Consider the following 20217-nt stretch of genomic DNA (forward strand, 5'->3'; position numbering starts at 1 on the left):
TTTAACTGTGTGTCCTTTCTTGTGTCTCTCCCTGCCTATAGCCTTGTTAACTCCTGAGAGAGGAATGGACTGGCCAGGAAATCAAAAGACTGGGTACATTATATGAACAAAACCCATACAACAGTTTATAGTAATTCAAAGGATATGGAAGCATTTGCACTTCTGATATCACCTGCTTTGTGTGCTAAATACTATCAGGAATAAAAATGTATAGGGTTCAGGAAAAGGAAGCCTTTCTTTGGGAAAACAAAAAAAAAAAAAAAAAAAAAATGGGCAATAGACATCTTGGGATGTGAGCAAAGCAGAAACATTTGTCAGAAACTGGGTGAATGAGGTGGATCTAATTACTGTGTAACAAAACAAAGGAAGATGGTTTAGCAGCCTTTTAAATTTCAGACACTTAGTGCTACAGCAGTGCTACAGATTTGACAGCTGTAGAAAAACATGGAAAATGTCAGTCCAGTCCTTTTTCTGGGGCTTGCCAGGATTGCAGAAGTACTCAATACAGAAATTCATCAAATACTATTACCTCCATATATGTGTTAATAATATTCTTAATCTTTATTACATTTTCTCTTGGGCCTATATGCTGCATGAATATTTCTTGGCATGCCTACAGATCTCTAATTGTTTGTGTATTTGGCTTGCCTCAGGCCAACTTTAAATGAACGTGTATGGGAATCTTTGCTGTGTATGAGGTTATTTAAGTACCATTACTATACCTTGGCAGTATTGTTGATCATGTGTCATCCCATTCAAAAACAAAACAAAGCAAAATCAAATTAAATAAATGAATAAATAGATAAAATGCAGAAGGAGAATCCTTATGAGATTTTGATCAAAGTGGTATACTGGAGAATACAGTCAGTGATGTTCCAAGGTGTTAGGGCTACTTCTGCACATGTCAGACTTCTGTTGGTAGAAGTAATTGTTCATACTTTCTCAGGATACCTTAGAGAGGATAAGCCTGTGCTTGCCACTCATCTAGAAATGCCTGAGGTAGCTCTAAGCTACCTTGTCTGATAGCACAGAGTTCAGTGCAGGCAGAAGTCTTGCCTCTGACAACAGATAAGTACAAAGGGGACATTTCCTCCTCGCAGGTGAGCATGCTTCTTAGTCTGAACCAGAACTGAGCTATCATTTTTTTTGTTTTCTTTTTTTTTTTTTTTTTTTTATTATTTTTGTCTCCCTCAGCAGCCCTTCCTTTGGATCCCAGCATTTGGCATGGTACATGAAGCCCTCTGTTTTCTGTGCGTTGGAGTGATCTAGGTGCCTCTGGGGATAAGCAGCCAGTGACCTGAATACATCACCAGCAGTGGAGACTGAGAGTTTCTGAGTAAATGCCAATGAATGGGGAGGCAGAGGCAGGGGAGAGATCAGGAAGTTGGTCCCACAAGATAACAAAAGAAACTATGAAATATGGTGCTATAAAAATTCTTCTGTGGGGTCTTCAAACCACTGGCAGGTCTCTGTTGTGGTTTATGACATTTCTGGCACCTCTGGGGAGAATGACAGCCCTGTCATCCAGTATTCAGGGTTATTTATTGTGTGTCATTGACTTTGAGCCAGCTGCTCCAGACAGGTACTCTCACACCCTTTCCCTGTTCCTACACTGTTGCTAAGCTTTGCTGTCTCTGTTTGGTGTTATCAGCCACTCTGGGGGAAAAAAAAAAAGAGGGCGAGGAAAATGCAGTGGTGTATTCGCTTGAATAGCGCACTGTAGGGGCTCAATTGCTCAGGGAACTTTTGTGTCTAACAATGGTCTTGACAGTGTTGGGGTTGAGGCTGTGGCAAAAAAAGTACTGGTCTGCATGGATTTGTCCCACAGACCATATGTTGCCCTTGGACCACCAGCCAAACCCCCGACTCTCTTCCTATTGTACATTCTCTCTGGTGGTCCAATTTGGACAGACTTCCAAGCTTTTCAAAGGGGTTTAAGTGTCATGACGTGAATTGCCTGGTCTCAGTCATGCTGTAGGTTTTTTGGAGTTTGGTCCTTCTGTAAATAGGACAGAGTGTCCAGCCCTAAAGCGATGAGCAGACTTCCCTAAAGGCAGGGAGGCAAACTAGAAGAGTGGCTGCTCACAACCAAGCCTGAATGAAGTAAAGTTTTTCTTTGGTTCATTCAGGTTCAAAAATCAGCCTTGCATGTGGAGAAAGAGTAAAGGCCTCTGTTGGCTGCCTTACAGGAGACTTGCACCTTCTTTTTCCTAACTTCCGCAGAAGGGAGTTGTGATTTCTCTTCCCTTTTATATATCCTTGCCTGATTACAGACCTACCCTGTCTCTAGAGCTATCACAAGGAACATAAGAAACATGTCATGTCTCTCTGCCCTGACCCCAGCATCTTCATTCGCCCTCCCTGTGTTCCCTCACTTTCTGTTTTCCTCATGTCTCTCTCCATTTCACCTCCTGTTAGGCAAAATCTCCCCCATAGAGCTGTGCTGGAACAGAGGCTGCATGTGGGCTGAGAGAGTAAAAAGGATTTAGACACTTCTGAGCATAGTGCATCTTCTTGACAAATATTCTGGTTGTTCTGGGTGAGGTAAGAGGAACAGATCTGATCCTCAGCCATCACCACCAAAGCCTGTGCTGCTGCTACACCCCAGGCAGCACTGAGTTCCCGTAAGAGAAGCAGGTCGATGGGAAGTTTTCTGCGGCTGAGCTCCAACACGCTCCCCAAGAGTCGCTGGGAGTGTCGGCAGATTTCTAACCCAAGCCAAGAGAAGGGCCTCAGCGCATCGTCTGTCTGGCTGACAGCACCTCCGAACTATGCATAGGATTAGCCCTTGTCACACGCACAGCCTTCCTGTAAACTTGGGGTGTCAGCACCATCCACTCCCTCCAAACCCTGCAGAGGATGGAGATGCGGAGGTGCTGGAGGAGGTGCAGGAGGCTGGTGCAGCGCGCTGGGTAACGCAGTGGCTGCCGGTGGTGAAAGAGAAGGGGAGGAGTTGTGACAGAGGCTTTTAGATTTCATGACTTTCTTCCCTTACTGTGCATCCTGCCTGCAGAGAGCACTTAGCAGATTCATGGACCTGGACTGCCGTGTTAGTTGGGAAAAAAAAAAAAAAAAAAAAAAAAAGGAAAAGTGAGGGAGAGTGAGAGAAAACCAAGGGAATCCATTAAAAATTGCCTCTGCTACCTCATTAATCTTTTGCAGCAAATAATACATGCAAAACTTGGGCTAGCAAGGTCTCCAAAGAATAACATTTTTTTTGGTGAGGTTTTAACAAATTAAAGAAATAAATTAAGTCACCAGCACAGCAGGAAAGTGCTTGAGGCCTCTAGGATTTGTATGTTTTACCATTGTTCTAAAAATAAACCAGGGAAAAAAAAAAATAAAAGTCTTTCAGTTGAAAAATAATATTTGCTTTAAGTGGCCGCACTTGGATTTTGCTCCCTCATGCTGCTACACCACCTTCCCCTGCCCTGCAGCTGGGTTTTGGAAACAGAGAGTGGAAAATGGCCGGCGCAGAAGCAGCAAAGCCTGGCGGTGAAGGGAGAGGCACGCTGGGCGTTAGCGGGAAGGCTGCAAGCGAAAATTAGAGCCCCTGTGCCTCACCCCGCTGCGACTGCTGAGACAACGCATGTGTTAGAGATTAGCAGTTGGCTTTCTGGCCTCACTAGGCCCAAACCAGTGGAAAAACGTCTGGCAACTTTGGCAGGTTTCGAGAACAGGGTGCCTCATGCCCGAAATAAACAGCCAAGCTCCGTCCCTTCTTTTCTCTATGCTATAGACCGATTGTTTTTCTAATGGGTGGAACAAGGCTTCCTGGGTTGCCAGGAGTCAGAGCAACAAGAGCTGCCTTCTGATTTCCCTCTTCCATACCCCCTTTTGTAATTTGCCTAGAGAGAACAGTTATCTAGTTTCTCTTCTCCCCCAGCACTGACCGCTTCCCCTCTCACCCCAGCTGCTGCCTCAGTTCTTGCTCACACCGCCTCCCCTCCCCAGGCTACCTCCACTTCCCATTCATTGCCTGCCTCATTTCTTGCAGCTCCACCCAGGCCTTGCCTTGGGGAAGAATGACTACACTCACCCTCCTTCTGGCCTGTCCCAGAAACTGGAGAAACTGTTTTTTGTCAAAGTCAACTGAACTGCGGGATCTGCAGGCAAACAGTGTTTTGGAGGAGGTTTTTTAAAGGTATAAATGATGGGTAGGTGTCTATCTTCCCACTGAAGATTATCACTCAAATTTAGGCATCATGAATTCCTCCTACTCCAGCCATTGTTCACACTAAAGCTGAATATGTGCACGTTAAAAGAGAAATTATTTAAAGGATGCATTCAGAGTCACAAAGGCAAGGCTACCGTTTTCCAGCAGGTAACCTGCAATTTGCTTGTACCTTCTCCCCACTCACCTTAATTCTGCATTAGTGAGAATTATATATATGCATGAGCAATATAAGGAAAAGTTTACTCTGACTTTCTGCATAGCTTCTTGCTGCTAAAACTCTGTCACTTGTTCCTCCAGCCTCAGTTCCCTTCCCTGTGGAAGCCTCTCTATGAACTTGGCCACTGATTTTGTGTAAGATTGGTGTAACTGCATGTGCACAGCATGCATACACACACACACACATTCATACAAACACGTGCATGTTATTTTCAGGTCAGGGAATGCCAGAATGGTTACCCATGGTATCTCAGTTAGTCCCCTTGTGACTCTCTTTCTCTCCTGTAGCCTTTAATTACATGCACTTCTACTATTTTTCCCCTCTCATCCCTGCCTTGTTTCATGCACAGAATGGGCTGTGATCAATTACTGAGCAGCAACTTAATGTTTAGTTTTCTCCTTTCTGCTCAGTGTGTGGCCCCTAGCCATATTTACTGCACAATATTCAAGCCCTTCTCTGTTGACAAAATGGTTGATTTCCTTATGGGCTTCTCTGCATCCTCATCATTTTTGTATCTGTGGCTTTGCAAGTGATTTATGGTGGAGCTTGTTCTCGTGCTTGTCCCCAGCCTCCTGAGGGTGCCCACTTATTGGTTTCATTCTTGGGGTGGTTTTAGAGTGGAAAAATATGCCAGGAAAAGCTGTATAATTTGCTCTGAAGGGAGGTAGCTACTTTATTTGTTTGCAGCTTGTGCGTGTTTTATTTTGTTATAAAAACCATGGGTGAGAAGCAAGGAAGGGTATTTTATTCTGCCTGCTTCAGTTTTGAAGAGAGGGGGAAAATGTCCCTTCTTTAAGGGCTATAAGGGAGGGCAGAAGATCTTTTTCAGGGTGTAGTATAGGGCATCCTGTTCTCCCCCAATGCCCCTACCCAAACATAGATCAGAGCTCATGGGAAACCCCTGAGCATGACAGTTGGCTGTGACATCCCTGCATGGCCTTCACAGAGGGTCTCCTGGGAGCCAGCAGGAATGGGTCAGGGCTGGAAGCTGAGCAGAAAGCACTGAAAGCTCTGGGACTGAAAGAATTGGGAGCTCCCTAATGTGTGAGCACCCAGCAGATGTGGAAGGTGCAGGGGAAGGGGCGGAGGAACTGTTTTTCTTCTTCTGTTCAAAGACATGTTTTCTCTTTTTTGAGTAGCCCAGCTTCACATCTGTGCAGATCCACACCCCTTTGGCATGTTTTTGCTGATCACAATAAAGAAAAGGTGTGGGAAGACTGCCTCAAAGCACTAGTCAACTTGAGACCAAGTTGAACCCAAAATCCAACTGGCTTGGCAGCAGCTGGATTTTTCTGGTCATGCTTGCATGTATTTTACACTGTTAAATCCCACTGGCAGTCCCTCCTCTGGGGCTCTGTTAAAAGCTTCTGGGTCTTGTTGACTGCTGTGCTACCTCCTGAGTAATTTGCGAAGATGGGCTCCTTTGTGGTGCTTTCATTCTCCTCTGTGGGGAGAGGGAATGCATTTGTTCTCTATATGACTGCACCTATAGGGAAGGCCTTAGACATTGTGTGGTGTTTGCCTGGGCTGAGGATGACAAGGAATAACCCCCCCCCTTTCCCTGCCATTCACAAGCCAACAAGGTGTTTGAGGATATTGATGGTTCAATAGGATTAAGACTAGATCAGTAGTTGGCCTAAGCCTCCAGCAGGCTGAGGGGAAGCTCTCTAAGACAATGGATTGTTACAAGTGCTGGGCTCATGTGTGAGGAGGGGTGAACCTAGTGGGGAGGCTGCTGTATGCTCACTGAAGGAGGAGGAGAAATGCTTTTCCATCTATTTGATGTTTTATTGAGGTTCTCCTTTACATAACCTTAGGAAGACTTTGCTTTGAGTTTTAAAGGCCAGCAGGGGTATCTGAACAAAGAGGTTGCTGGAGGTACATCACTTGAGTTTTCCAGAGCAAGTGGCTAGACAAAGAGGTTCTCTCAAGTATTACATTTGCTGTAAGTGTGTGGGTCATCCTTTAACAGCCATCGTTTAAAACACAGGGAAACATATATACATGAATGATGTCTTGATTCTACTACTGTGGGAAAAAAATAATAATCTTTAGTCATTGCCCCAGTTGCTGTAGTGTGAGGCCCCAGCTTGGCAGTAACCATGGTTCAGTCTCTTCTGAACTGCCAGCTTTCTAAACAAACTGTATGTTATCAAAACGGAAGAATCTGTTTCCCACTGGGACTTCATGTGACTTGTATTGAGCCCTGGGAGTTTCCAAGATACCAAATTTTGAAATTGTCATGGATAAAAATGGTCACGGTTAAAACAGGAAAGGCATCCTAGAGCACAGAGATTTTGAGTCAGTGGTCTGTATCTGCATCATGAGAGCAAAGGGGAGATCTGCAACCAGTTTCAATGCCTGTACAGCCACGTTTATCAAGGCAGGGGCAGTGGTGCTGGTAGCCTCCCCTTAAGGACTTCCCATGTGAGCAAAGAGCAGCTGTGTTGCTGCATGGTGCCCTCACCACTCTGTCAGCTCCAGCCTTGACCTTGAAACATCTGTAAGATGTAAGGCTTCTGGACTTACAGGGAGAAAGGGGAAGAGATGGGATGCAAGAAATGTACTCAATATGCTTGTAAGGCATTGTCATGCTAGTAAACAAGTGTTTTCTTTTGCTTCCTGAACAGCACATACTAATGCTAAGAGGCAAAAAGTATGGGGCAATAAGACAAGTTCTCTTCAATTGACTATCAGTTGACCTACAGGGAAACAGACTAAATTGAAGCAGAGGAATGCTTTATGAGCAGCAGAGCAGCAATTTTAGAGATATATTTCTTCTTATTAATAATTAATTAATTTTAAGAGGGCATCTTGGAAGTTCTGGCGCAGTTCTGAACCAGGGCTTATATGCTGTAATGGGCAGGCATGGGGTTAAAAGGGGTTGACTCAGGTAGAGGATGTTCCAAATCTAGCCCTGGATTTGAGACAGATATCTGTGATAAGATCCATCTTTAATGTAAAGCTGAAAAGATAGTTTGAAGATGAAACAGGTTGAAATAAAGAAAGTATGGCCATTTACATGGCCTATGTGAACCTCACTCTCACACTGTAGTTACTTAACTATTTTTATTTTCTTTGCTTCCCAGAGGCAAAAGTTAAAACTCCATGTCAAAAAGGCAAAATTTAACAAAAGGCAATATTTAACAAAAACAAAACAAAACAAACAAACAAACAAACAAACAAAAACCAGCCTGAATTCCTGAATGGCCAATGTCACAGAATTTGGTTTAAAATTGTAGAGTTGTGTAAGAATTGATATTATGGACAGAAAGGGGCTAACTAGACCTCAGGCAAGGGGCTTAAGGCCTTGGCTAAGATTGTATCTTTATACACACTTGATCATCATTTTGATCAAGGCTCCTCTCTGCTTGATGTCTTTCCAAGATTTCCCTGTACTCGTTTTATCCTTGACAGGCTAGTGAACATCTACCAGCACTTCTATCAGAAGTTTTGGAAAGGGGAGAGTTGAACATAATCTTCAGATAAATGCATACCAGGACCACAGAAAAATGGTTTCATGAACAGAAAAGTCAGGCCTGTAGCTCTGAAAAGCTCTTGATAGACTCCTCTCTAGAGAATAGTAAAGATGTTATCGCAGAGCTGTGATTCTGTAGCATGGTGTGAAAACTCTCCCATGGCTGTGGTGTGGAAACTCTCAGGTTTGTATCTGCAGCTCAGCTACCCAGCTGCATTTTGTGGCTTGGGCCAGGAATGCCCTCTAAGGTGTTATACTGCAAGGGCTTAGCAGTATGAGTCCTCCCCAAATTTGTCAAAGAGAAGAAACAAACTGCATATTCTACCCCTGATGCAGTAGAAATATACAAATAAATGTATACATCTCTGCTGGGCCACATTCACATGCACGTGTTGGTCTCTCATTGCCAGATCCTGCTATGAACTTCAGCTCTGTGTGCTGTTAGAAATGGCAGAAAGAGATAGATATCTTTATCTCTGCACATGCACATACATATTTTTGACCAGTAGCATATGGTGATGTTTGCTTAATCCATGGGAAACTCACATACCCATACATGATGTGACATGTATTTTCTCCACAAAATTCAAACCATACTTTTATACTGGGCTATATTTGTTACTGAATCCTCAAGTCCATTTCTGCTACATAGCTGGATAGGTATGTTTGGTATTCTTTTAATTTTTTCTGGTTTTTTGCTCCATAAAAAAAAAAAAAAAAAAAAAAAAGAGAGAGAGAGAAAAAAAACAACATAAATAATTCAGAACACGTGTTTTATATCAACTGTTTCCCTGTTACTATTTTATCTCTATAAACAGGGCAGAGGCAAACCCTATCCAAACAAGGAAAGGGAGGAAGATGCATTGCAAAATTGTGGATGGGTCACGTGATTCAAAAATACATGCATAGATATATTTTTGTCTGGAAGGCCCAGCTCAGAAGTGTGATGCACTTTAGTGCTTTGCGCAGTGAGTTGGTGAGTGCACATACAGTAAGTTGAATGCATTCTGGCTGCATCTGACTTTTCGCCTGTATGCACTTTGCTGTTTGTCTAGGACTTTGAATGCTCAGGCTTCCAGATGTTCAGAAATCCCCTGCTAATATGCTGTAATAAGAGACTCCATTGGAGGGTGCTAAACTTGTTGATATTCCCTAGGAATTCAGTCCTTTATAAAATACAAAGTTTGTGACACTTTTTATAAAGAGTAAGTCCAAGCTCCCTAAGTCATACGTAAGTTCTCTGCTGAGCTAAAAAAGGAGTTGGGCTACGCCCATGAAAAATCCTTTCTCCTGTGAAGATGTGGCAGTTTCATTTGCCTGTTTGTCTTATAGGTTCAAATGATCAGCTGCTGTAATTTTAGCACACATTACTTGCTATCTATGGTCTGTGCCAAAGACCAAATCTCTGTATGGTGGCGTTCCTTCACACTCTACTTGTTATGGTTAAACATTGCTAAGAGCCTGTACTCCGTCCTTTTTCATCTGCTTTATTTTTTTCAGTATCATGAGGAGGTATATTATTGTGTATATCTTCTGACACACTAGAATTAGACCTATCCCTATTTCACTATGGTGATAATAAATGTCACCATTACTTGTCTACACTCGAATTCTGATATGCAGTGCAAAGCTAATGATGGCATAACATACTAGGTAATATCCTACACTGATGTCTCCAAGAACATAACAGGTCATGTTAATCGTTCAAAAGACCCATTCCTGAGCCCTTAAAAACAACAACAACAAACAGAACAAAACAAAAACAAAACCCCACAACAATATGAAGTATGTGCTACATCATTGCCACGAATATCCTGTCCCAGTACCTCATTTCTTTTCATCCTTCAAAGTGATGTTATGAGGGTAAGTTCACTGATGTTTCAGGGGTGTTCAGATACTGTACTAACAGTGGCTGCATAGGTGAGCAGAGAGAGACAGCAGATGTGCATTTATGAATCTGGTAAAGGATGGATATTTAACGTAGCAGTGCTCCCAAACAAATGTCAAAGACTTTGTTATCAGCATGTCTCTTATCTCTGGAATTTTGTTTTGTACTGTGCTACTTTGCTTCTTGGTTTATGATTTGTTTTGCAGCTTCCCAGAAAAAAAAAAAAAAAAAAAAAAAAAAAAAAAAAAAAAAAAAAAAAAAAAAAAAAGATAACATTAAAACACGAACAGCAAAAGCCTGGTAAAAGTTGTAACCAGCTCTGACTGTCCATGGTATGACAGCCAACAAATATCACCTGCTGATGATTTACAGATTCCTGGGAGATGTGGTGTTGAGTCTCAAAGAACTGGAATGAGAACAACTCACTCAACGTGCTTCTCAGGAAACAATGTAATGTATCCACCCGTTTCATGCTCTCCTAATTTAGGACATGTGTAGCGTGAAATGATGAATAGGCCAACTGGTTATGTTGCTGTAAATCTCATCCTCCACCTTACTAAGCACCCTTGATTGACCCCATCTTTTGTGAAAGCTCGGCCCAGGGTTTTCATTTCACCTCTTGGGAAGGAGAAATCACACTAGCTGTTTGCAAACATGCTTCTGCAGAGAGAAAAAATGCAATGTTTTGTTGTTTTTATTTCATTGGGCAGCCTTTTCAAGTGCTGTGACCCACTTTTGCCTCCCTTTAAACTGTGACCAGTATTTATTTATCCCTTTTTAAACACAGTAATTTAATTAAGAAACTAATCAGCAGTGTTGAAATGATCTTTGAACTACACCTTTATCACTGAAAGAAATTTATGAATGCATAATACAAGAAAGATTCTATTACCTAAAAAGCTCTCTACTAAAATGATTTGGCATCTGAAAAGCAAGGCTTGAAATTCTGCACTAAATTTACAATATGGAGATGTGAAAATTATTTATAGACTCTGAAAGATGTTCCAACTGAATCTGACAAGATTGTCTGGATTGTTTATTAAGAATAAAACTGTTTCAAGTTCAAAGGATTTTGGAAGTGAGTTGAGTTTTAAGGAGTCCAAGGGACAGACTGTAAAGGTAGGTACCTGTGTAACAGGTAGAGATCTAACGGCATCTTGCAGTTATGTTCCAATTTTATAGATATTTATCTTTGTTTGTGAATATAATAATAGAGCTCTTCTTAGGGCTCTCTTTTGTTAAGAGCACTACAATTCTTTCCTGTACTGCTTCCTTACTTTCTCAGTATTTGCGGAAATTCATCTTTCATTGCTTAGTCTTCTAGCAAGCTGACTTGAAATATGCCAACAGGTTCAAAAGACTTTGTTATGGAGTGGGACGATAGATAGAGACAGGATGACATCACGTGCTTTCTTGAGAAAAGTAAAATAAAAGGGGCATAGTGTCTGTCCCGGGAAGCATACTGTATCTCTAAAGGATGGGTAAAAGACAATAATATATGGACTAAGAGGAGCAAAGTTTATTAAGGACTCATGTCTAAAAGACTGGGGAATTCTTTTAGCAAATTGATAAGGCTCCCGAGTTAAGTTTGTCACTACATTCCTGGGGTGCATTGACATGAGCTTGCTCAGAGGTATGATGCAGGAATTAATATCTTCACACACTTTCCATTGCCTTATTTTCTTTGTTATGTATTATACACTCCACATGGGCTGTGCAGAGAAAAGAAAAATAATGATGAGAATAAAGATAAGAGAAGAGGATTGCCATTTTTTTTCCATAAAGAGCAGATTGCTAGAGTGTGGCATTTTTCCCACACATCTTGAATAGTTTTGAGTTTGGGCTTTTTGAAGAGTTTTTAATTAATTTATTGTTTAAGTATCTGTAATGAGAAGAAGAGCCCCTGCCACACTGATTCTAATGAGGATTGCATGTGCTCTATGTCTTTATCATTGTGGCCTGTATCATTTAAATATCTCAACCAACATGTGCTGTGGCAGATTTCACTTATAACTGCTTAAATTAAAGCTTGTCAGTTTAAGAGTTAGGAACCATGCAAATATTTGAGAGAAATTTGACATTCACTGCTGAAATCATTGCACTAAATATCTGGCACCAATGAGATTATTTGAGAAGGGTTAGAAATTCTTGCTGTGTTGCACAGGCTGGACATTCTGGACTTAAAGGAAAAAAAACATATTTCAACTTCTGTGCTCGTAATTAGGGTCTCCACCAGAATTTCAGCTTGTTTTTCTTTTGTATTTTCTTTGAGCAGTATGTGACTGTTCAAGTTCCTCAAAGTTGCTGCTAGGAGAACAAACAGTACCAGTATCTCAGGAGTAGCTGGAGTAATAGCACGGTTTAGCTGTAAAAGGAATGGCATTTCCTTATGTTCTCATCCTGCAGAAATGCAAGGGGAGATGGTGCTGAGCTGGAAGAGTGTGATGGAACTTTGGATATTTGAACAGGAGATGAAGCCTAATTTCCCACGTGTATGTACTTTTCTTCTTGCAGTTCACTATAGCAGAACATCATACCGTGTGTAGTATGTACAGCAGTATACAGAGGCAAACACTTTTATGCTAGAAACTACTTGCTGCACTGAAGACAAAATTGGGTATTGATACAGAGATATTACACATCTGATTTTAATCTCAATTGGCCATTACAAAAGGAACCAGAACCCAAATATTTCAATACCAAGACAGAGTCTGCTACCAAATACGGAGTTGCTTTCTTTTATCATGTAGGGCCAATGAATAGGGAATAGACAAGAAAAATCAATGCTGGTAGGATCATAGGATAATTCATGTTGGAAGTCACCTTAGGAGGTCTCTAGTCCAATGTTTTACTCCAAGCAGGATCAGTGGTGAGATGAGTTTCAGGGCTTTATCCAGATGGGCCTTGAAAACCTCCAAACTTCCAAGGAAGACACACAACCTCTAGGTTCCAGTACTTGACTCCTCATATCATTCCTTAAATAAGGAATATAAATGTTCCTTTAAATAAGGAATATAAATGTTCCTTATAGCCAATCTGAACTTCTCTTCTGTTGTCTCTTTTCTTCTCACCATCCGCCACTATGTAGAGCTTGGCTCTCTATTCTTGGTGACCTCCCCATTCAAAAATAGGGTGCTCTGTTGACTCCTGAGTTCTGGTAACTCAAATGCAGAGAGAAGGCCCAGCTGGTGTTTTGATGTCTAAGGTGACATAAAAGCAAGTAAGAGGTGTTAAACATAGAGTTTCTTCTTCCAAAGTCTTGTATACTGGCCTACTCCCTGAAGCCATGGCCTGCTCCCTTAGCTGCATCTCTCTTTCTAAAGCTTTTTTTTTTTTTTTAACTTCAGACCAATGGCTTCCCTACTGTTCAAATATTCTAACAGTTGTGGGAAGGGAACATTTTTCTGATCTGCATCAATTTATCTTGTTTGCAATTAATCACAGGAAAAAACATTTTTAAGGTCAGACTCCTAGCCATAATCATCTATAGATAAAACTTTGCTGTTTTAGGCTGTATTCTTTTAATATATCTTATCTATTGTCAAACTTCACGTAAGTGGTGCTACAAGACCTGAGCACAGTCTGCACAGCATAGTCTCACCAGAGCCATTGGAGAAGAGTCATGAACTCTGGGTACTGTCCCTGCTGCCTGTGCACTCTCAGTTGTGTTAGCTTCAGTTGTTGTCCCTTGCAACTGATTTATAGCCCCTTGTCATGTTCAGCTCACTAGTTTTAGAGTAATAGTAACCTGCCCCTCCTCTTACTAAACTCAGTATATGTGAAGGTTAACTCTGTTGAGCAGAGTTAATTTGAGTGAAGGTGCAAAGGAAGAGTTGGGTATAACAATGATGGGGACACTGGAGTTGACAGAGCTGACCCAAGTTTTGTATCCCTTGAGCTTTCTTAACAGGGAATTTTGGTTGGTGTTCAAACTCAGGACAGCTCCAAGTGGATCCAACAGAAACTATATGGAGGAGTGGGTTCATAGAATCATAGAAATATTTAGGCTAGAACAGACCTCCAAGATCATCGGGTTCATCTGTTAACCTAGGACTTCCAACTCTACCACTTCCCTGAGCAGCTTGTTCCAACACTTCACAACCCTTTCAGCAAATAAATATTTGCTAATATTCAACCTAAACCTCCCCTGGCACAACCTGAGGCCATTTCCTCTTGTTCTATCACTTGTTGCTTGGGAGAAGAAACCAACCCCCACCTCGCTACAACCTCCTTTGAGGCAGCTGTCGAGAGCGATAAGGTCTTCCCTGAGCCTCCTTTTCTCTAGCTAAATAACCACAGCTCCCTCAGCCACTCCTCATAAGACTTGTTCTCTACAATCTTCACCAGCTTTGCTGCCCTTCATTGGATATGTTTCAGCACCTTCATGTCCTTCTTGTAGTGAGGGGCCCAAAACTGAACAAAATATACACAGGAACACTGGGTTTCTTCACCTTGAAACATTGTGCAACTCATCTCAACATCTGACTACACTCTTTCATGCTGTAGATTCAAATCCACCATCTCCCTTTCCTGTTTCCTACAGCTCACCCTATTTTAGGCCTGGAATCCTTGCTGTCAACCTCCTATAGCACTGGAGTGCTAAGTGTTTCAGGCAGACAGGTAAATCTTTACATTTAGGTTAAGAAAACAGAAAAAAGAGAGATGAAAGGACATGATACTGCCCACTGTGCTTTGAAGAACTGCTATTTACTGTTTGCTAGGCCCCTGATAATAGAAAACCATTGGAGGGGCTCAGGAAATTCATACACTCGGTGTTCCTCTGCATTTTGTTCTCAATGTCTGTATGCTATTAATTTGTGTCCTCTGGAGTTGGACACGCTTTCTTCAGCTTTGATGCACATTAATTCTTATGCATAACATGGCTTAAAGAAAAGACAAATTGTTGGGTAGTATGGAAACCTGAGGCATATTGCCCTTTCAAGTAGTGATTCTACATATGGAAGGAGGAGGAAAACATTGCTGTTAGGGCCTCTGTGACCTGTTCGAGGGTAAATAATTATTTTGAAAACCATATTTGATTTGGAATGAAAAGTCAGTTCAGAGTCCTGATGGTTGCACAGCAATCCACTGGGTTAGTCTGGGAAGCTTGTGAGTCACAAACCAAATTCATCCCTCAACAAAACTGCCTTGATAAAGATTTTGTTTTGGAAAATAGAGAGCAAAGCAAAGCCATGTTAATTGCTGTAGGTGGATAAAAACATCCTCCAGGCTTGTGACATTTTAAAGAAACAAAATCTTGTACATCAGATGGATCGCGCATGATGCTCTATTTATTCACATGAACAATGTCTTTTTGAGAGATTTGTATGTAAGTTCCACTAGAGTTCCCAGCACATGAAAAACTGCTTAAAATGGACTTGTCTAAGGTTTTATGGCATGCTGTGTAAGCCAGCAACTTGAGGTTGGAAAATCAAGAGAGGAACCTGGGGAAGCAGAGGTCACCTGGAAATTTTTATTATCTTGGATCCCCCCTTCCTGGTCTTTTGTTTCCCAATTGCAAAATGAGGATAATGCCAAGATGTGATGGACAGTGTCTGCTTTATTCATCCTCAGCTGATATGTTAGATTTCTGTTTCTTCAACAAGAAGAAGCTCCATAAGGACCAGAAGAGGCTGTGCTTGCTGTGGTATAAATGTTGCCTGAATTGAATATAAGCAGGGTTGAAGGCAAAGACTTGACCTGTGAGGATGTGAGGAACTGGGAAAAAAATTAATTTGTGTTATCAATTTTATGGTGATTGTGCTTGATCTAGTCAGTCCAGTTTACAATGCTTTGGGAAGTGAAGAATTTCTAATTTATATTTTAGTAAAATCCAGTTGTTTGGTGTTCAAGCCCCTTTATCCTCTCTTTTAAGGGGCTATGGATAAAGGAGGTTTACCTGTCATATTGGGGTCTCATGGCACAGTGGTGCTCTTTATTTGAAATATAATTTGGGGCTCTTGGAGTGAAAAAGAATGAATTCATGATTACTTAACTGCTGAATCCTTAGTTGGGCCAAGAAGTCCATTTCATGCATTCACGTGGAATTTCTCCCTGCTGGTGAGAGCCTTGATGAATTCTGCAAAGATTATAAGTTAGTCCTTGAAAGTATGCTATTCTTCTCTGCTGATACCTCATATAAGCTGAAGTGGAAACATCCCCAGCCAATGAAACACTTATAATTATCTTTCTTTGATCCTTTCTTGCTCTAGTATGTTCCTTTGTTATATACTTTCTGATGTTGAAGTGAAAGGTTTTTGGAAAAAAGGCCACCTCTGCTTTTGTGTCTCTAGAGTGAGCAGATCCATGTTCAGTGCTGCTAAGGAACAATTCCCAGGAGCTCCAGGTCCCGGCAAGGCATATAATTATGTAAACATAAACAGAGAGGCTTCCCAGGCTTTACCCAAAAGAAACACACAAAGCAAAATATGTGATATATGCCTTTCTGGTTTTTGTTTGTTTGTTTGTTTGCTTGTTTTGTTTTGTTTTTGATCCCTTTTCTGCAGATAGCACACGTCATATTTAACTTAAATAGTCCCAGTTTATTAGCTCTATTAATTTATATGTCTTATAAATGGAAATGTCACTTCTTGCCCGTTGTTACAAAAGTCAGTATACTAAGTTCCCAAAATATAGTGGGAGCCTACTCAGACATCAAGATCCCAGTAACTTGAATATGTTGACAAGGGGAATTCTGGAGGCATCTTATCACCCAAAGCCGGCTATTAATTATGAGTAATAATATTCATTTTTATTAATTACAGCTATAGAATTAGGTTGGAAGCTCTCCATGTTTTAATGTTTTAGGCAATGTTCCATGGCACTGTGACCAACATTTAGAGAAGTGGCCTGTACCTCAGAGCAAATAATTTTTATGAAATGGAAGTGCAGGGTAGAACTGAATAAGCTAGTTGCAATGGAAATACAGTCTTTCAAAACACTGGAAAAGTTAGACACTTGCAATAGCATGTAGTCTAATTTCCTGAACCTGTGAGAAAGGACATGAGTTATTATATAGCTTACTCCTGAACATATGCTTGCTTCCTCATGTATGTAGAAGGCAAGGGTGGAATATGAGTTAGGTTCAGCATGTCTCATCCCATCTCTTACAAGTTCAAAGTCAAAGCAGACACTGGGAATGACAAGCAGCATGCCAAGAAGTGAGCAGGAGCAACTTAGAATATGCTAGATGGTTTTAATCTAGACTGGACAAAAGCAAAAGTCACTTTTGCTAATAGATAACTTTCTAATCGGTCAGTAGCTTTTATTTCATTAAAATATTCTTGCTGGAAGCTTTGGAGGTTATATTTTTTATACTATGAACCAAAATTATTGATTTTGTGTAAGAACCATATTCATCCACTGCTCCTCTGACACGGCAGTCTTTCTTCAATTTTCCTGCATTCTCTTCACAATATTACCAAATAATTGACATTTACCTAAGCTTGAAGTAGGGGTGGGCACAAGTAGAGTTCAGTGTTTTTTATTATTATTATTTTAATGTTTTTTTAAGAAAGAAACATATCGCTAGGTTTAAAACTGGGGAGGAATCTTGGCTCATTTAAAGCAGCATCGAGGTGGGATACTGCAAACAAGGTTTGTTTGCCACCTAGAAAATGTAGTGTATTCACAATTCATATTCAATTTCCTGCCTGTACATGAAAGGATTCTGGATTTCAGAGGCTGATGGTGGGGTGACATTGAATACAAGATTGTGTGGCACTTTATAAAACTTTTCTTTTATTAGCAGCTCTATAATCACATTAAGTTAGACTGAAAATTTGAACTAATTCTTTCCCTTGAGGCCCAGGCTGTAATAATGGTAAAAATCTGTGAAATAGGATAAATACAATTCAATAATTATATTGATAAATAAAATGAAAATCAACTAATTGTGTCATTCACTCAGTTGCCTGCCTCCGTTGTTGCTGCCTTTCTGCATCAGCGACTGCTAAACTTTTTCTGTCACACTTCAATAAATTTAATTGTGCAGAATAAATGAGCTAATTTTTGAAGTCACAGGCTCTGTTTGCAAGATAAGGTTGGTGATTTATTGACCTCCTCTAACTCTGTAAGAGTGTCATCCTCCTTTTTACTTTGACAACCATAGGAAGGGTTTTTGTCCCCCTTCACCTACAGCCTTGCTAAATACTACTTTGTATATTTACCTTCCAAGCTCATTTTCTTGAAGTCACATGATACACCACAATAGACCAAAGATCCCTGTTTAAGTTGGTGGCTACACAGACTATTCCAAGTGATTAGTGGAGCTGTGGATTTTTCATCTTTCTTTCTAGTGCTATTTTTTTTTCTGATGATTCAGAGATTTCATTTTCTGAGTTTTCAAATAGATAGTTTCTAAGGGGAAGTACAAGAAAAGGGGCATAGATTAACATAGATTAATTTCCTTTTTTTTCAAAAGGTGTGGTCTAATGTCATTCACGAATCATGAGTGCAAGGATGCACACTTATTTCAGTGCTCATTCACAACAATTGTTTGACCATGAACACAGGCCAATATTAGGCATTAGACATGTCTTATTAAAGTATGGCTTGCTTTTTTGACTTTTGTTTCTGTGTCTTGGATTTTGTTTTTAGGTCCTGGCCATCTCATCTGTTGTGTACTGCTGCAATTGTGGCAGCAATGAGCTCACTAAACTGACATAAAATTGTAGGAGTTAGTAGTCTGCACCCCTTCTCCACCTCTTGTATTTACTTTGATTGTGAGTTGTTTTTTGTTAGGTTGTTTTTTTGTTTGTTTGTTTTGTGTTTTTTTTTTTTTTTTTTTTTTTTTTAGCAAAATGTTTGTATGACAGCCACAACAACCTTTTTCCATAAATCTGGATCTTTTACTCCGTACTTTAAATTATAGCTATGAAACAACCTGTATGCATACAAAAAGGGTTGATTAGGTATTGTGGTACAACACTATCTCTGTTATAGCAGACAAACCAGTTGTTATACTGCAGCAATATGATCCATGAATAAAAAATCTTGGTATCCTCTTGAGTAAAAAATACTCTTCACAGAAAAGTGAAATCAGTGTCATCAATTATTGGGGAAAAGAAAAAAAAAAAAAGTTCTCAAAGTTACGCCTCTCTGGCTCTGGCAAATAAATACTGTAAATGAGAAGGGCAGGGACACCTTCTTTGTTTTATTAAATGACTACCTGTTGAGGTTCATAGGGCCATGCAAACCATTTTTCCATCTCTGGGTACGCTATGTCTGTTGTTCAGAGTGTGATTAAACCTACTCTTCTCTGACTATGATGCCAGTAATATAGCAAATCAAATATATATGAAAACTATCTAGACTTCGGCAAGTTTGGCCTCCTAGAAGCACACAGCAGAAGACTTTTTATGGAGCCAGGATTTCAGTCGGGTACCTAGAACACAAACTGTAAAAAGCCTTTTTCTCGTGTTCTATTTGTTATATGTTTCTGCTGTAATTTTCTTCTAAAGAAGACTTATAACCTCTTAAATATTTCCTGTCAGGTGTTGGCTAGGTGAAATGCATCCCAGGGAATTGCAGCTGGAGGAATCACAACATCCCACGTACAGAGCAGTCCAAATTTCTGCCAAACTCTTCACTGCATCTTTAACTCAAACCACTTGTACTCTTTGTGATTGATGCTTATAAAAAAAGGCAGGCCTAACCCAGGAAAGTCTTCTGCAACCTGGCTCTGACTTCCTTCAAACAAAAACTTATGTACAGTCATACAGTTTAACAGCCTGACCTGAGAGTTCCACATGGACCTAACACAGCATTTGATGAGGTGGTAATTGTTACTCCTCCCCATTTTCACTGTGTAGTTGGTGTTTGTGCCTTGTTTGCTGTGGGTCATTTAATTTAGACTGTCTTAGGAACCTGTGAACCTGCACCCGAGCAATTACATTGATGTGGGGGTGGGAGGGGAGATGAAATTAAATTAGACCTGAACCAAACTTATTCTTTGGGGAAGAAACCTTTGCCAACTTTAACAGGATAAAATTCCACCAGAATGTAATGCTTTATTGGGCTGTAGTGAAGTGTTGTATTGGGCCGTAGTGAATCTTTGGAGAAAGATTTCCATTTCATACAATACTTTCAAAACATGGATTGACCTTATGTTTTGTGGGCCATTATCCTTTTTCTCCTTGTCAAGCAAGTTCTAATTGCTCTGCAGATTCCTTGTGCAAAGAACTAGAAGATAAATTTCATATTGAGAAGCTGGACCTTGTGAGAGGTACACAAGATTTCTGAGAATGCTAAGTCTGATTCAGACCAGCATTTTTTTAATGAGGACTTCCCCTGAAGGACTGTATATTTCCTCTGAAAGAGGAAGTCAGAAAACCCTTACAGTAAAAGTAAAGCTCATTTTCCAATTCAAATTTTTTCTGATGTGACCTTCACCAGATCTTACATTTTAAATAGAGGAGTAGAGCATACTTTCTAATTAATCCAGATTGTACACATTC

The sequence above is a fragment of the Aythya ferina genome, assembly GCF_964211825.1.
Source record: "Aythya ferina genome assembly, chromosome: 2".
Classification (NCBI taxonomy): domain Eukaryota; kingdom Metazoa; phylum Chordata; class Aves; order Anseriformes; family Anatidae; genus Aythya; species Aythya ferina.